This window comes from Lontra canadensis, unplaced genomic scaffold (genome assembly GCF_010015895.1).
Source record: "Lontra canadensis isolate GAN:19392208 unplaced genomic scaffold, GSC_riverotter_1.0 scaffold244, whole genome shotgun sequence".
NCBI lineage: Eukaryota > Metazoa > Chordata > Mammalia > Carnivora > Mustelidae > Lontra > Lontra canadensis.
Genome location: NW_022631238.1, coordinates 405,713 through 424,116, shown reverse-complemented (window position 1 = coordinate 424,116; position 18,404 = coordinate 405,713). Strand labels below are relative to the sequence as shown.

The 18,404-nt window shown below is 36.6% G+C and overlaps 1 pseudogene; it reads right to left on the bottom strand.

Moving 5' to 3' along the window:
* Positions 1–2,693: 2,693 nt before the first annotated feature.
* On the bottom strand, positions 2,694–3,320 carry LOC116862450 (annotated as a pseudogene).
* Between the last annotated feature and the right edge of the window lie 15,084 nt (positions 3,321–18,404).

Here is an 18,404-nt window from a genome sequence, read left to right as displayed (position 1 = left end):
CCATCCTAGTCTGACTCTAGAAGCCTGAAGCCTTAGTTGTATTGCCTTCTTGGATGATGGGCCTTCACGAAAGAGAAGTCTGCCCAGTTTCCATGTTTCCCAGAGTTCAAGTGGAAGCCCCGTTTGGACCAGACTCTGTGTCCCAGACTGTTCAAGGATCAGTTAATTATTTCAACGAATCTTTATGGGTCACTTATTATAGGTCTTTCAGGCTTTGGGGATATAGCTGAGAGCACAACAGTAAGATTCCCTGCTCCCATTAACATTTTGTTCTAGTGTGGGGAGATATACAATGAACAAAAGGACTCATTAAATTTTAAATGGTGGAGTAATTAAAGCTTGGTTAACAAATGGAGAATCATCCAGCATCTGTGTGTACAAAAGGAAGAGTGAATTTGGAGGTGAAAGAGAGCTTGCTGGGTTCAGGGCACTTGGAGTAGTTTGTAATAGCTAGAGGTTGAGTGGAATATAGGCTGGGGTTCAAGTGGGAAATTAGAAAGTAGGATCCACAAGATGAGTCACTTAACTTCTTAGGTACTAAGTGCTTTGACAAGAAAATAGGGATTTACACATCTGAGAAAATGTGTGGCAAATGTCTAAAGCTCAAATCTTTAAAAACGCTAGTGTTCTTTTCTGTTATTGAGCAGTAATGACAATAATTACAGATGCTGTTTTTGAGTTTGCTATTTATTAGGCACTGTGCTAGTTGCTTTACGCGTTTATTTATCCCTCTATAATGAAGAGTAGTGGGGATTTTTATAGTTCACAATGTTGGGTAGCAGTAGATGGCAAGTATCAGGATTAATCCCCAGATCTGTCTAATTTCAAAGAGCTTATTCTTTTGTCTAAATATTCTCTTTTCTTTTTTCTAAAAGTGGCTGGCATTCAGGGAAGAGGTGGCAACCAAGATGAACTGAGTGTTACACAACATTTAAAATGGGGGAAGCTGAGTGGCACAGTCAGTTAAGCATTTGATTCGTGGTTTTGGCTCAGGCTGTGATCTCAGAGCCATGAGATGGAGCCCCACCTCTGCACTCAGCACAGAGTCTGCTTTCTTTCTCCCTCACCCTTTTCCCCTCCCCACCCTGTACTCTCTCTCTCTACACTAGATAAATAAATCTTTGAAAAAAAATAAATGAGAGTTATAAAATTAAATAGCAAAACATTTCCAGAGTATTTAGTAAAAGGGAAATCAGTTAAATTTATTATTTATGTTTCATTCTTAATTTTTAAACTTTTATAGTTTTTATTTCATTGAATTAAATTTTTTGTCCTTCAGAATTTTTATTTATAATAATTTCTACTCAACCTAGAGAAGTTAAACTTATGTTTAAAGTTAAACTTAAGTTAAGACATGTGATGATGTCATGTGCCATTACCATTAATAAAGAGAAGTCCTTCCTGAACCCATCTTCCCCAATATGGAGACCCCTGAGAGATGCAGACAGTGTGCTAGTGAGAACCCAGGCATAAATGGATGTATATGCTGGTGATTTTAGAATATGAACATGAATGCTTGGATGCTCCTCCCTTTAAAATGTGGAGCTTAACCCCTCCCCCTTGAGTGTGAGATGGACTTAGTGACTTGTTTCTAAGAAATAAAATGAAGTGGAAGTGATCTTGTGCAAATTTAGAGACGAGGTCCTTCCTCTCTTAGATCTGAAGGAAGCTGAGAGAAGTTAGTTGCCATATCATGAGGATAAACAGCCCAGTGGAGAGGCTCACATGGTATGAAATCAAAGCCTCCTTCCAATAGCCTTGTGAGACCGTCATCTGTCATCTTATATGTGGACTATCCAGCCCCAGTCAGGTTTTCAAATGACTGCAGGTCTGACTTCTTGAAAGAAACTTCATGAGACACACTGAACCACCAGAAACCACCAACTACACCATTCCTACATTTGACCTGCCAAAACTGTGTAACATAACAAATGTTCACTGTATTAAGTTGCTACATTTTGGATGTAATTTTCTATATAGCAGAGATAATTACTATAGTGTGTGTTCATTGGTGGATAAGAGAACAGTGTAAAGTAGCTTTTTTAAACTTGATAATATTCAACTGGTGAAAATCTATCCTGTTGACCCAGGAACTATCACTACATTGTTGCAGAGAGATGCTATGATAAAATGGTTTCTTTCTTCTTCCTGCCACTTTCTAGTTTTTATGTCATAGGCATGTCAGGCTTTGTCCTACCACTTAGCATAACTGCCTAGAATGTCTGTGATGAAGTTTGAGTTCAGTCGCAGTAAGATAGAGATTGTTAGTAAAGAAGGCTGGTAGCCTGTCTATGGAGAAGCCCCACAGAGTGAAGTTTGCACAGTACAGCCTGTGTTTAATTTGTTCTTTGTCCTAAAGGGTCAGAAACTATTTTATCAAAATATTTAGAACTCATAGACTAAATTGACAGACTTGGGGGCTGAGCTATACAACGTAAATTCATGCAATACTAATGTATAAATCAGAAATCTTCACTAAATTTACTATGTGTAGAATGGAATTCTCATGCTCTCATCCAGAGTTCCTTCTTTCCCTGAATTATAGTGTGGTGGCCATATTAGTAAATCAGAAGATGGTTCAGTTAAGCTTGCAATTAGTGCCCAAAGTGGTGAGTCTCAAGGTATATTCTTCCCAAGCCACCGCAAGTCTTGATAAACTATTACTTCCTCACCACCTGTTGATTTAATTAGTTTTATTCTCTGGGGTATCTTATTACCAAGTCCTTAAGAGGTTTCTCACCATTGACTTCACACATTACTAGAGTTGGGCTCCCTTTCATTGTCTTCTTTAGGTGGTGGTAGTTTGGCAAGATTTTCATCAGGAAATCCAGCTGTAGTATCTGGAGTTGTGGTTGCTCAGTATGCACACCACAAAGGCAGTCTGAACCATTGATCACTGTTTTCTCAGGAATGACCTCAGTTGTATTCAGGTTGCAACAAACTGCAGTGACCCAACCACTTGTAAATATTATATTTCCGTCCAAATATGCTTTTGATACAATAACATTATTATCTCCCATTTTCATGGCTTGGGAGTAGCAGACAATTTCAAACACATTGTTGGTGCCAGTGATCATAGGTTTCAGTTATGGATCTTCAACATTAGGGGTGATAATATCAGGGTGAGCATTTATGATAAGCACCTGTTCTTCTATTAGGTTACCTTCACCAATCGCTACTGGCCTGGCTTCTGCAATAATCTGTGCTTTAGTATGGATCGCTGTCATAGATCCTATAGTTACATCACCCCACATTTCATTTTCTACACACACAACTGCTCCAGGAGCAATCTTTACACTCTTTTGAAACTTCTCCACCATGATTTGGTCCCTGTCACTCACAGAATTAATTTTTAAAAATATTTACCATAGCATCTAATGCATGTTTTATATTTTTAGTACTGATATAAAATTTCCTTTAAATTGAGTTTGAGTAAAAAATAATACAATATAAATGAAAACATTATAAAATATGTGAATTTTAAGTATATTTTGTAAATCTTTAAGTTATATCACATGCATAACTGAGGGGCTGTTACAAACACTGTGCTAAGTCAGGCTTTATAATGAGAATTTTGCTAGATAGCTGGTAGGGCTGCTAAAATTTTTTCTGTTAATGAGATTTTCCCAGAAAGCCTCACAGTACCCAAAAAGTTTGCCTGAAAGCTAATCTCAAAGGTCATAGAACTTATAACTACAGGGGCGCCTGTGTGGCTCAGTGGGTTAAAGCCTCTGCCTTCGGCTCAGGTCATGATCTCAGGGTCCTGGGATCGAGCCCCACATGGGGCTCTCTGCTCAGTGGCGAGCCTGCTTCCCCCTCTCTCTCTGCCTGCCTCTCTGCCTACTTGTGATCTCTATCTGATAAATAAATAAAATCTTAAAAAAATTATAACTACAAGAAGAGCATCCACTATATCAAGTCCCCATTACAAGTGTGTATTTTTCCTTTCTGTGTTGTCTACAAAATATTTATTTATTATGATGGCAGATAGTTCGGCCCACCATATTTACATAAGTGCTCTTTGCTCTGAATATTCAAAGACCAATGAAACATTTTTTGTCATAGTCGTGGATTTCACAACCTTATGTTGGAAGCAGACAAATAAAAACAAACTGTAGACTCTGAGATATAAATGGGTACAGACTATACTGGAAATACTAAGGAGGAGCACAGGGGAAGTGGGCCAGAGAAAATGGACTGAGCAGGGTTATCTCAAAATGTAAAATAGGAGGAGAACTGTCCATTCCTTGCTAAGGTTGAAGTATTCATTGGTACATGACCATTGCTTTTATCTTTTAATTCACATTCTTGGTTTTAACAGTATAAACCTGATAAAATATATCTTTACAGTTTAAAATAATGTAATTATCAGACACATATTGTTCAACTCATTCTACAGCAAAACAAGTAAAAACTACTTAAGAAGCTATGTTAAAAACTAATCATTTTGTTTATATATACCACATCTTCTTTATGCACTCATCTATTGTTTTAATTCAATTAGCCAATGTATAGAACATCATTAGTTTTTGATATATCGTTCAATGATTCATTAGTTGCTTGATAGACACTTGGACTGATTCCATAATTTGGCTATTGTAAATAATGCTGCAATAAACATGGGGGTACATGTATCCTTTTGAATTAATGTTTTCATATCTTTTTTGGTAAATACTGAATAGCACAATTACTGAAACATAGTGTAGGTCTATTTTTAAACTGTTTGAGGAAGCTCCATACTGTGTTGCAGAGTGGCTGTGCCAGTTTGCATTCCCACCAACAGTGCATGAGCGTTCCTTTTTCTCCACATCTTCACCAACACTTGTTTCTTATATTTTTGATTTTAGCCATTGTGACAGGTGTGAGGTAATATCACCTTGTGTTTTTTTTAAATTTCAGTATAATTAACATACAGTGTTATATTAGTTTCAGGTGTGCAATATTGTGATTCAACAATTCCATACATCACCCAGCGCTCATCATGACAAGTACCCACCTTTTCCTCATCACCTATTTCACCCATTCCCCAACACATCTCCCCTCTGATAACCAACAGTTTGTTCTCTGTAAGAGTCAATTTCTTGATTTGTCTCTCCCTCTCTCCCTTTTTTCTTTTGCTCATTTGTTTAATTTCCACATATGCATGAAATCATATGGTATTTGTCTTTCTCTGATTTATTCCATCTAGCTTAATACTGTCTAGTTCCATTCATGTCCTGACAAATGACAAGATATCGTTCTTATTTATGGCTAATATTCCACTACATACATACATACGTGTGTGTGTGTGTGTGTGTGTGTGTGTGTATGCACATACCACTTCTTTATCCATTCACCTATCCATGGACACTTGCTCTGCTTCCATAAAATGGCTTTTGTAAATAATGTTACAATAAATATAGGGATACATATATTCATCTCAGTTAGTGTTCTTGTATTTTGGGGGTAAATACCCAGTAGTGCAATTACTGGATTGTAGGGCAGTTTTATTTTTTATATTTTTGTTTGAACCTCCATACTGTTTTCCACAGTGGCTGCACCAGTTTGCGTTCCCACCAACAGTGTAAGAGTGTTCCTTTTTCTTCACATCCTCACCAACAGTTGTTTCTTGTTTTTTACTTTAGCAATTCTGACAGGTGTGAGGTAGTATGTCAGTGTAGTTTTGATTTGCATTTCCCTGATGAACAGTGATATCGAGCACCTTTTCATGTGTCTGTTTGCCATCTGGATGTCTTCCTTGGAGAAGTGTCTGTTCATATCTTTGGCCAATATTTAAGTTAGATTAGTTGTTTTTTGGGTGCATATCTTGGAAACAGACCCTTCACCATGTGTATCATTTGCAAATATCTTCTCCCATTCAGTAGGTTATCTTTTAGTTTTATTGATTGTTTCTTTCACTCTGCAGAAGCCTTTTGTTTTGATGTAGTCCTAATAGTTCATTTTTGCTTTTATTTCCCTTGCCTTGGGAGACATATCTAGAAAAATATTGCCACGATTGATGTCAGAGCCATCACTGTCCGTGCTCTCTTCTAGGATTGTTATGGTTTCACATCTCACATTTAGGGCTCTAATCCATTCTGAGTTTATTTTTGTGTGTGGTGTAAGAAAGTGGTTCAGTTTCATTCTTTTTCATGGAGCTGTCCAGTTCTCCCAGCACCATTTGTTGAAGAGATGTCTTTTTCCTATTGCATATTCTTGTCTCCTTTGTTGAAGATTAATTGACCATACAATTGTGGGTTTATTTATGGGATTTTTATTCTGTTCCATTGATCTATGTGTCTGTTATTATGCCAGTACCATACAGTTTTGATTACTACCGCTTTCTAATATAACTTGAAGTCTGCAATTGTGATATCTCCAGTTTTGTTTTTCATTTTCAAGATTGCTTTGGCTATTATGGGTCTTCTGTAGTTCCATACAAATTTTAGGATTATGTGTTCTAGTTCTATGAAAAATGCTGTTGGTACTTTAATATGGATTCCATTAAATCTGTAGATAGCATTGGCTGGTATGGACATTTTAACAATATTTATACTTCAAATCCATGAACATTGAATGTCTTTCCAATTCTTTGTGTAATCTTTAATTTCTTTCATCAATGTTTTATAGTTTTCAGAGTACATGTCTTTCACCTCTTTGTTTACATTTATCCCTAGATACTTTATTATTTCTGTGCAATTGTAAATGGGACTGTTTTCTTAATTTCTCTTTCTGCTGCTTCATTATTACTTATAGAAATGCAACAGATTTCTGTACATTGATTTTGTATCCTGAAACTTTACTGAATTCATTTATCAGTTCTAGAAGTCTTTTGGGTTTTCTAGATAGACTATCATATCATCTTCAAATAGTGAAAATTTTATTACTTCCTAACAAATTTGAGTGTCTTTTATTTCCTTTTTTTGTTTAATTGCAATAGCTGAAATTTCCAGTACTATTTGAATAAAAGTGGTGAGAGTGGGCATCCTTGTCTTGTTCCTGACCTTAGAGGAAATGGTTTCAGTTTTCCCCACATTAAGGATGATATTAGGTGTGGGTTTTTCATATATGGCTTTGATTATTTTGAGGCATGTTCCCTCTAAACCTACCTTATTTGAGGGCTTTTTATCATGAATGGATGCTGTATTTTGTCAAATGCTTTTTTGGCGTCTATTGAAATGATCATGCGGTTGCTATCTTTTCTTATTGATATGTTGTATCATTTTGATTGATTTGCAAATATTGAGCCACCCTTGCACCCCAGGAATAAATTCCACTTGATTATGGTGAATGATTTCATAAATATATTGTTGGATTCGGGTTGCTAGTTTTTTTTTTTTTTTATAATTTTATTTTTTATAAACATATATATATATATTTTTTTTCCCCCAGGGGTACAGGTCTGTGAATCTCCACGTTTACAAACTTCACAGCACTCACCATAGCACATACCCTACCCAATGTCCATAACCCCCCCCCAACCCCCCTCTGCCCAGCAACCCTCAGTTTGTTTTGTGAGATTAAGAGTCACTTATGGTTTGTCTCCCTCCCAATCCCAACAGGGTTGCTAGTTTTTTATTGAGAAATTTTGTATCTATGTTAATCAAGTTATTGGCCTGTAGTTCTCTTTTTTAGTGAAGTCTGTATCTGGTTTTGGTATCAAGGTAATGCTGGCCCCATAGAATAAATTCGGAAGTTTTCCTTCCTTTTCTGTTTTTTGGAATAGTTTGAGAAGAATAGGTATTAACTTTTCTTTAAACGTTTGGTAGAATTTGCCTGTGAAGCCATCTGTTCCTGGACTTTCATTGTTGGGTATTTTTTGATTACTGATGTAATTTCTTTGATGGTTATCAGTCTGCTCGAGTGTTCTATTTCTTCCTGTTTCAGTTTTAATGATTTATATGTTTCTAGAAATTTATCTATTTCTTCCAGGTTATCCAATTTATTAATGTATAGTTTTTCATACTATTCCCTTATTGTTTATATTTCTGTGGTGTTGGTTGTTATTTCTCCTCTCTCACTTGTGATTTTATTTCTTTGGGTCCTTTATCTTTTCTTTTGATAAGTCTGGCTAGAGAATTACCAATTTTACTAATTTTTCTTCAAAGAACTATCTCCAGGCTTCATCTACCTATTCTATTGCTTTTTTAAGTTTCTATATCATTTATTTCTACTCTAGTTTTTTTTGGTAATTATTTCCTTCCTTCTGTTTGCTTTGGATTTTGGTAGATTTTTTTTGTTCTTTTCCTACCTCCTTTAGGTGTAAAGTAAGGTTGTTTACTTGAGATCTTTCTTGCTTCTTGAGGTAAGCCTGTATTGCTACAAACTTTCCTTTTAGAACTGCTTTTACTGCATCTCAAAGATTTTGGACTGTTTTCATTTTCACTTGTTTCCATATAATTTTTCATTTCTTCCTTGTTTTCTTCTTTGACCCATTCATTGTTTAGTTGCATCTCATTTAGTCTCCATGTATTTGTGGTCTTTCTGGGTTTTTTCTTGTTGTTGATTTCTAGTTTCAAAACATTGTGTAAAAAAATGCATGGTATGACTCTGATCTTTTTTACTTTATTTAGACTTGTTTTGTGAGTTAATATGTGATCTGTTCTGGAGAATGTTCCATGTTCACTTGAAAAAATTGTGTATTCTGTTTTAGGATGGAATGTTCTGAATGCTTATGTTAAAACTATCTGGGTCAATATGTCACATTTTTTCCTAGCTGATTTTCTGTTTGGATGATCTATCCTTCAATGTATGAGTGGTGTTAAAGTCCCTTTTATTATTATTGTATTAGTATCAATTGTTTCCTTTATATTTATTATGAATGGTTTTATGTATTTGGGTGTTTCCATGTTGGGTGCATAAATATTTACAATTGTTATATCTTCTTGATTGATTGTCTGCATTATTATACAGTGCCCTTTGTTCCTTGTTATAATCTTTGTTTTAAGTCTGTTTTGTCCAACATAAGTATCCCTACACCTGTTTTCTTTTGACATCCATTTGCATCATAGATGTTTCTCCATCCTCTCACTTTCAGTCTGCAGATGTCTTTAGGTCTAACATGAATCTCCTATAGACGGCATAGAGATTAATCTTGTTTTTTTTTTTAATTTAATTGTTTTCAGTGTTCCAAGATTCTTTGTTTATGCATCACACCCAAGCTCCATGCATTACATGCCCTCCTTAGTATTCACCACCAGGATCACACAACCCCCCCCAACCCCTCCCCTCCAAAGCCCTCAATTTGTTTCTCAGAGTTCACCATCTCTCATGGTTCATCTCCCCTCCAATTTCCCCCAACTCACTTCTCCTCTCCTTCTCCCAATTTCCTCCATGTTATTCCTTATGCTCCACCAGTAAGTGAGACCACATGATAATTGACTCTCTCTGCTTGACTTATTTCACTCAGCATAATCTCTTCCAGTCCCATCCATCTTGATACAAAAGTTGGGTATTCATCCTTTCTGATGGAGGCATAATATTTCATTGTGTATATGGACCATCTTCTTTATCCATTCCTCTGTGGAAGGGCATCTTGGCTCTTTCCCATTTGTCAACTGTGACCATTGCTGCTATGAACATTGGGGGGTACAGATGGCCCTTATTTTTACTACATCTGTAATTTGAAGGTAAATACCGAGTAGTGCAATTGCTGGGTCATGGGGTAGCTCTATTTTTAATTTCTTGAGGAATCTCCATGCTGTTTTCCAAAGTGGCTCACCAACTTGCATTCCCACCAACAGTGGAAGAGGGTTCCCCTTTCTCCACATCCTCTCCAACACACGTTGTTTCCTGTCTTGTTAATTTTGGCCATTCTAACTGGTGTAAGGTGGTATCTCAATGTGGTTTTGATTTGACTCTCCCTGATAGCAAATGATGATGAACATTTATTTCATGTGTATGTTAGCCATTTGTACATCTTCTTTGGAGAAGTGTCTTTCTGTTCATGTCTTCTGCCCATTTTTTGACATGATGATGTGCTTTTTGAGTGTTGAGTTTGAGGAGTTCTTTATAGATCTTGGATATCAGCCTCTTGTCTGTAGTGTTATTTGCGAATATCTTCTCCCATTCCGTGGGTTGCCTCTCTGTTTTGTTGACTGTTTCCTTTGCTGTGCAGAAGTTTTCATCTTGATGAAGCCCCAAAAGTTCATTTTTGCCTTTGTTTCCCTTGCCTTTGGAGACATGTCTTGAAAGAAGTTTCTGTGGCCAATGTCAAAGAGGTTACTACCTATGTTATCCTCTAGGATTTTGATAGATTCCTGCCTCACATTAAGGTCTTTTAACCATTTTGAGTTTATCTTTGTGTATGGTGTAAGAAAATGGTCGAGTTTCATTATTCTATACCTAGCTGTCCAATTTTCCCAGCACCAGTTTTTGAAGAGACTGTCTTTTTTCCACTGTATATTTTTTCCTGCTTTGTTGAAGGTTATTTGACCACAGAGTTGAGGGTCCGTATCTACTCTTTACTCTGTTCCACTGGTCTATGTGTGTGTTTTGGGGTCAGTACCATGCTGTCTTGGTGATCACGGCTTTGTAGTAAAGCTTGAAATCAGGCAACATGATGCCCCCAATATTGTTTTTCTTTTTCAACATTTCCTTAGCAATTTGTGGTCTCTTCTGGATCCATACAAATTTTAGGATTGCTTGTTCCACCTCTTTGAAAAATGCCAGTGGAATTTTGATCGAAATGGCATTAAAAGTATAGATTGTTCTAGGTAGTAGAGACATTTTAACAATGTTTATTCTTCCAATCCATGAGCATGGAATGGTTTTTTATCTTTTTGGGTCTTCTTCAATTTCTTTCATGAGTTTTCTGTAGTTCCTCGAGTACAGATCCTTTACCTATTTGATTAGGTTTATTTCCAGGTATCTTATGGTTCTTGGTGCTATTATAAATGGAACTGATTCTCTAATTTCCCTTTCTATATTTTCCTTGTTAGTGTATAAGAAAGCAACTGATTTCTGTACACTGATTTTGTATCCTGCCACATTACTGAATGGCTGCATGAGTTCTAGTAGTTTGGGGGTGGAGTCTTTTGGGTTTTCCTTATAGAGTATCATGTCATCTGCAAAGAGAGAGAGTTTGACTTTTTCTTTGCCAATTTGAATAACTTTTATTTCTTTTTGTCAGACATACAGAAGGTCACTACATCATTCTTAAAGGGTCTATCCACCAAGAAGATCTAATAATTGTAAATATTTATACCCCCAACATGGGAACAGCCAACTACATAAGCCAATTGTTAATCAAAATAAAGAGTCATATTGATATGAATACATTAATAGTAGGGGATTGTAACATGCCACTCTCAGTAATAGACAGATCATCCAAGCAGAAAATCAATAAAGAAACAAGAGCTTTGAATGACACATTGGACCAGATGGACCTCATAGATATATACAGAACATTCCACCCTAAAAAAACAGAATACTCATTCTTCTTGAGTGCTCATGAAACTTTCTCCAGAATAGACCACATACTGGGTCACAAATCAGGGCTTAACCATTACCAAAAGACTGAAATTATTCCCTGCATGTTCTCAGACCACAGTGCTTTGAAACTGGAACTCAACCACAAGAAAAAGTTTGGAAAGAATTCAAACACTTGGAAGCTAAAGACGACCTTGTTTAAGAATGTTTGGATCAACAAGGAAATCAAAGAAGAACTTAAAGAATTCATGGAAACCAATGAGAATGAAGATACATTGTCTAAAACCTATGGGATACAGCAAAGGCAGTGCTAAGGGGGAAATAACATAGCCATCCAAGCCTCACTCAAAAAATTGAAAAATCCAGAATACACCAGCTCTCTTTACACATTAAAGAACAGGAAAATCAACAACAAATTAAGCAAACCTCACACACAGGAAAGGAAATAATCAAGATTAGAACAGAGATCAATGAGATAGAAACTAGAGATACAGTAGAACACATCAATGAAACTAGAAGCTGGTTTTTTGAAAGAATCAATAAGATTGATAAACCACTGACCAAATTAATCCAAAAGAAAAGAGAGAAGACCCACGTAAATAAAATTATGAATGAAAGGGGAGAGATCATGACTAACGCCAAAGAAATAGAAACCATCATCAGAAGTTATTATCAACAGTTATATGCCAATAAGTTAAGCAACCTGGAAGAAATGGATGCATTCCTGGAAACCTATAAACTTCCAAAACTTTTTTTTAAATCCATTTTGCCTCCCTGTGTCTTTTGATTAGAACATCTAGTCCATCTACATTCAAATTACTTATGGATAGATATGTATTTATTTCCATTTTGTTACTTGTTTTGCTGATGTTATTGCAGTTTTTTCCTGATCCTTTCTTGCTTTCTTTCATGGTTTTTTTTTACCTTCTTTAGTGATATACTTGAATTCCTTTCTCTTTATTCTTTGCATATCTATTACTGGTTTTTGACTTGTGGTTACTATTAGGTTTGTATATAACATCTTCTGCATAAAGCAGTCTATATTAAGTTGATGGTCACTTAAGTTTGAATCCATTCTTTATTCCACTCTTCCCCACATTTTAGGTATATGGTGTCATATTTTACACTGTTTTATTTTATGAATCCCTTGACTGATTTTTACAGAATAGTTAATGTTACTTCGTGTGTGTGTGTGTGTGTGTGTGTGTGTGTGTTTTACGTTTCATACTCTCACTTATGGTCTTTCCTTGCCACTCAGAATCCTTTTTTAAAAAATTTATTTATTTATTTGAGAGAGAAAAAGCACATGAGTATGTGGGGAGAGAAGTAGAGGGAGAGAGAGAAGCAGACTCCCTGCTGAGCAGAGAGCCTGGTGTGGGGCTCGATCCCAGGACCCCAGGATCATGACCTGAGCTGAAAGCAGAGGCTTAATCAACTGAGCCACACAGGCACCTCATCCACTCAAAGAGTTCTCTTTAATATTTCTTGTAGAGCTGATTTAGTGGTCATGAACTCCTTTAGTTTTTCTTTGTCTGAGAAATTCTTTATCTCACCTTCTATTGTGAATGATAACCTTGCTAGATAGAGTATCTTTGGCTGCAGATTTGTTCCTTTTGTCGCTTTGAATATATCATCCACTCCTTTCTGGCCTGCAAAGTTTTGCTGAAAGATCTTCTGGTAGCTTTATCAGCTTTCCTTTGTATGTAACTGTCTTTTTTCCTCTGGCTACTTTAAAAATTTTTTCTTTAGTACTACTTTTTGCCATTTTGATTATAATGTGTCTTGGTGTGGACCTTTTTGTGTTGATTTTTTTGGGAATCTTTGTGCCTCCTGAATCTGGATATCTGTTTCCTTCCCTAGATTAGGGAAGTTTTCAGCTATTATTTCTTCAAATAAATATGCTTCCTCATTTTCTCTCTCTTCTCCTTCTGGGATCCCTATAATGTGAATGTTATTATGCTTGATTGAATCACTGAGTTCCCTAAGACTATTCTTCATTTACATAATTTTTCCTTTTATTTGCTCAGCTTGATTACTTTTAATTACTCTCACTTCTGGGTCATTAATTAATTCCTTTGTTTTATCTAACCTCCTCTCTATTCTATAAGGTGTACTTTTAATTTCATTTATTGTGTTCTTCATCTCTGATTGGGTCTTTTTAATCTCTTTGTTAAGTTCTTACCTAGGTCTTCTACTCTTTTCTCAAGCCCAGTGAATATCTTTATGAACATTACTTTAAATTCTCTATCAGGCGTATTACTTATGTTGGGTCTCTTGCTGTGATTTTTGTCTTGCTCTTTCATTTGGGATATATTCCTCTGTTCACTTAATTCATCTAACTCTTCTGTTTCTGTATTTTAGAAAAATCAGCTACGTATCTTGCTCTTGAAGGTAATGGCCCCTTATGAAGAAGAGGTCCTGTAATGCCCTGCAGTTAAATATCCCCTGCTCCCCAGGACCTGGCACTTTAGGGAGTATCTTCTATGTGTGTTGTTTGTGTCCTTCTGTAGAGTTCTGACTGCTTTTTCCTTCAGTCCAGTTGTATAAAGTGGCTCTCTTTGCCTGATATGGGCTGTGTTTGGTTTTTGGCGAGAGTGACATGTGTTTTGACAAGGTATGCACCAATCTGTTTGCTAAGTGAGACCTGCCATCACCACCACCAGAACAGGATTCTGACAAAACGTGTGGGTCAGAAGGTGAGGTGTTAGTGGGTTTTGTGAATGTCTTCTGGGGGAGGGGTCCACAGTGCTGGAACTGAGGCAGTTGTGACGGGAAGGGTGCATCCACATAAGCACAAGGGGCAGGTTTTGGTGTAAGATAGTGAGTATGGGCACTACGCCGGTTCTCACAGGTGTCTTTGTGTTTATGCTGGGTGTTTTGGGCAGGAAAATGACATGTGCCAGGTAATTTGTTCCTGGAGGGGTCGCCCTATGATCCCTGCCTCTCTGCACCACACTCTAAGATGAGCAAATATTTCTCCCTCCAGTATGCCCCCATTGTTTTTCAAACTGCTGCTCCCAGTCTGTGTCTCTGTTAGCTGTTCTACTGCCTCTTCAAGGGTGGGAACTCAGCTTCCTATTTCCCTCAGGGCTCTCATAGAGCAGATCCTGCAAATTTTTAAAATTCCAGGCTTTAAGTTCCACTGGTCGTAAGAACTCATGAAATTCACCCCTTCTCACATTCAAAGCTAAATGTTATGGGGATCTGTCAGCCTATGCAAGATTCCCATGTGATAGTGTGGTTTCTTGCCCTTCTCTGCACTACTGGCTTCCTCCCCACCATGAACAGCCAAGGTTCATTTTTCTCCCAAACCATGTCTTCACCCTTCCCACCTTCTCTGATGTGACCTCTTCTATACTTTTAGTTGTGGAGTTTGTTCTGCCAGTCTTCAGATCATTTTATGGCTTATTTATGCTGATGTGAGTGTTAACTAGTTGTATCTGTGGGATGAGGCAAGCTTAAGATCCTTCTACTCCAACATCTTCCTACCCTCTCTCCTGTACAGATATTATTTTCAATTCATTTGGGAAAATGACAAGGAGTTTGATTGATGGATATTATATGATTATGTATACTTTTGTGAGAAATTGCCAAACTTTCTTCCAAATTGGCTTTACTATTTTGCATTTCCACTAGTAATGAGTGAGAATTCCTTTTGTTCCACATCCCAGCCAGCATTTGGCAGTGTTAAAGATTTTAGATATTCTAATAAGTTTGTAGTTGTTTCCTATTATTATTTGAATTTGCAATTCACTAAATAATTATGATGTTGAACATCTTTTCACATGCTTACTTGCCATCTGTATATCTTGTTTGGTAAGATATCTGTTTGCATCTTTTGCCCATATTTAATTAAGTTGTTTGTTTTGTTATTGTTGAGTTTTTTCTTTGTATATTTTAGATGCCAGTCCTTAATTGGATATGTATTTTGCAGATCTGATTTGTCTTTCATTCTCTTGAGAGTATGTTTTGCAAATAAGACTATGCTACAATCCAGTGATTGCACTACTATTTACCCAAGGAATATAAAAATACTAATTCAAAAGGATAAATATACCCTAACGTTTATAGCAGCAATGTCCACAATAGCCAAGCTAAAAAGAATCCAAATGTCCATCAACAGCAATGGATAAAGATGATGTGATATATATATATGAATATTATTAATTATATTAGTAAATACTAATATAATAATAGAAATAATATTATATATAATTATTATAATGGAATTATTATATATCATAATATTAGAAAATACTAATAATTATAATCACTAATATATATTAGAATATTCTAATATTAGAATATTGGAATATGTATATATATTAGAATATTACTCAGCTATCAAAAATAATGAAATCTTGCCATTTTAATGGCATGGATGGAGCTAGAGAGTATTATGCTAAAGAAAATAAGTCAGTCAGAGAAAGACAAATACCATATCATTTCATTCATGTGTGGAATTTAAGAAAACAAACCATTATAGGGAAAAAAGAGAGAGAAAGAGGCAAACCAAGAAACAGACTTCTAATTACAGAGAGCAAAATGATGGTTACCAGCCTGGGGGGTTAGAAGGGAGAGTGGATTAAATAGATGATGGGGTTTAAGGAGTGCATTTATGATGAGCACTGGGTGATGTATGTAAGTACTGAAACACTAAATTGTACACCTGAAACTAGTATTACACTGTATGTTAACTAACTGGAATTTAAATAAAAACATTTAAAAAAGAAAAAAAATGTGTTTTGCAGAGCGGAAGTATTTAATTTTAATTGAGTTTATGTTTTTTAATTGAGTTTATCAGTTTTTTCTTTCATGAATTACACATTTGGTATTGTATCTAAAATATGATTGCCAAACCCAAAGCCACCTAGATTTTTTCCTATGTTATCTTCTAGAATTTTTATAGTTCTGTGTTTTATATTTAGTTCTATGGTCAAGTTTGGGTTAATTTTGTGAAAGTTGTAAAGTCTGTGTCTACATTTATTTATTTTGCATGTAGATGTCCCGTTTTTCCAACACCATTTGTTGAGAAGACTATACTCTCTTAATAAAATTGCCTTTGTTCCATAATCAAAAATCATTTTTGTATATTTGTATGGATGTGTTTCTGGACTCTCACCTGTTCCATTTATTTGTTTATTATTTTGCCAATACTACACTGTCATGATTATTGTAGGTTTATGGTAAGCCTTGAGGTTAGATAGTGTCAGTCCTCTAGCTTCTTTTTTCTTCTCATTTGTGTTGAGAATTCTTGTCTTTTTTCTTTGCACATAAATATAAAATCATTTTTTCAGTATCTACAAAATAACTTGCTGTTATTTTGATTGGGATTATACTGAATCTATAAATGAAATTGGGAAGGACAGATGTTTTGATAATATTGAGTTTTCTTATATGTGTATATGAAATATTTCTCCATTTATTTATTTATTTGATTTTTCATCAGAGTTTGTAGTTTTCCACACATAGATCCTATACATATCTTTCTAGATGTATATATTTCACTTATAGATTTAATACAACCCCAATTGAACTCAACAAGACCATGTTAAAATGTCTCTATTAGAATAACATTGAAAGGGGGAGGAGTCAAGATGGCGGAGAAGTAGCAGGCTGAGACTACTTCAGGTAGTGGGAGATCAGCTAGATAGCTTATCTAAAGATTGCAAACACCTAAAAATCCAACGGGAGATCGAAGAGAAGAGGAACAGCAATTCTAGAAACAGAAAATCAACCACTTTCTGAAAGGTAGGACTGGCAGAGACGTGAATCCAAAGCGATGGGAAGATAGACCGCGGGGGGAGGGGCCGGCTCCCGGCAAGTGGCGGAGCAACGGAGCACAAAATCAGGACTTTTAAAAGTCTGTTCCACTGAGGGACATCGCTCCAGAGGCTTAACCGGGGTGAAACCCATGCGGGGTCAGTGTGGCCTCAGGTCCCACAGGGTCACAGAAGGATCGGGGGTGTCTGAGTGTCACAGAGCTTACAGGTATTAGGCCGGGGAAGCCGGCTACAGAGACAGAGCCGAGGAGTGAGCTCTAAGCTCGGGGTTACCTTGAACCGGTCGCAGGCTCGGTCAGCTCGGAGCGTGGCTGGAGGCAGGGTGACGGGAATAATTGGGAGCTGTTCTCTGAGGGCGCACTGAGGAGTGGGGCCCCGGGCTCTCGGCTCCTCTGTGCAAGAGACTGGGAGGCCGCCATCTTCATTCGCATCCTCCGGAACTCTACGGAAAGCGCTCAGGGAACAAAAGCTCCCGAAAGCAAACCCGAGCGTATTACTCAGCCCGGCCCCTGGTAAGGGCGGTGCAACTCCGCCTGGGGCAAAAACACTTGAGAATCACTACAACAGGCCTCTCCCCCAGAAGATCAACAAGAAACCCAGCCAGGACCAAGTTCACCTACCAAGGAGTGCAGTTTCAATACCAAGGAGAGCAGCGGAATTCCAGAGGAGGAGAAAGCAAAGAAAGGAACTCATGGCTTTCTCCCCATGATTCTTTAGCCTTGCAGTTAATTTAATTTTTTTTTCTCTTTCAATTTTTTTTCTCTTCTTCTGCTAATTTTTTTTAACATTTACCATTTTCTTTTTTAACGTTTTTAACTAGTTTATCTAATATATATTTTTTTTCCTTTTTATATTTTTTCTTTATTGGTTTTCTTTTTTTAATTGTTTCTTTTTTTTTCTTTCTGAACCTTTTTATCCCCTTTCTCCCCCCTCACGATTTGGGATCTCTTCTGATTTGGCTAAAGCATATTTTCCTGGGGTTGTTGCCACCCTTTTAGTATTTTACTTGCTCCTTCATATACTCTTATCTGGACAAAATGACAAGGCAGAAAAATTCACCACAAAAAAAGAACAAGAGGCAGTACCGAAGGCTAGGAACCTAATCAATACAGACATTGGTAATATGTCAGATCTAGAGTTCAGAATGACGATTCTCAAGGTTCTAGCCAGGCTCGAAAAAGGCATGGAAGATATTAGAGAAACCCTCTTGGG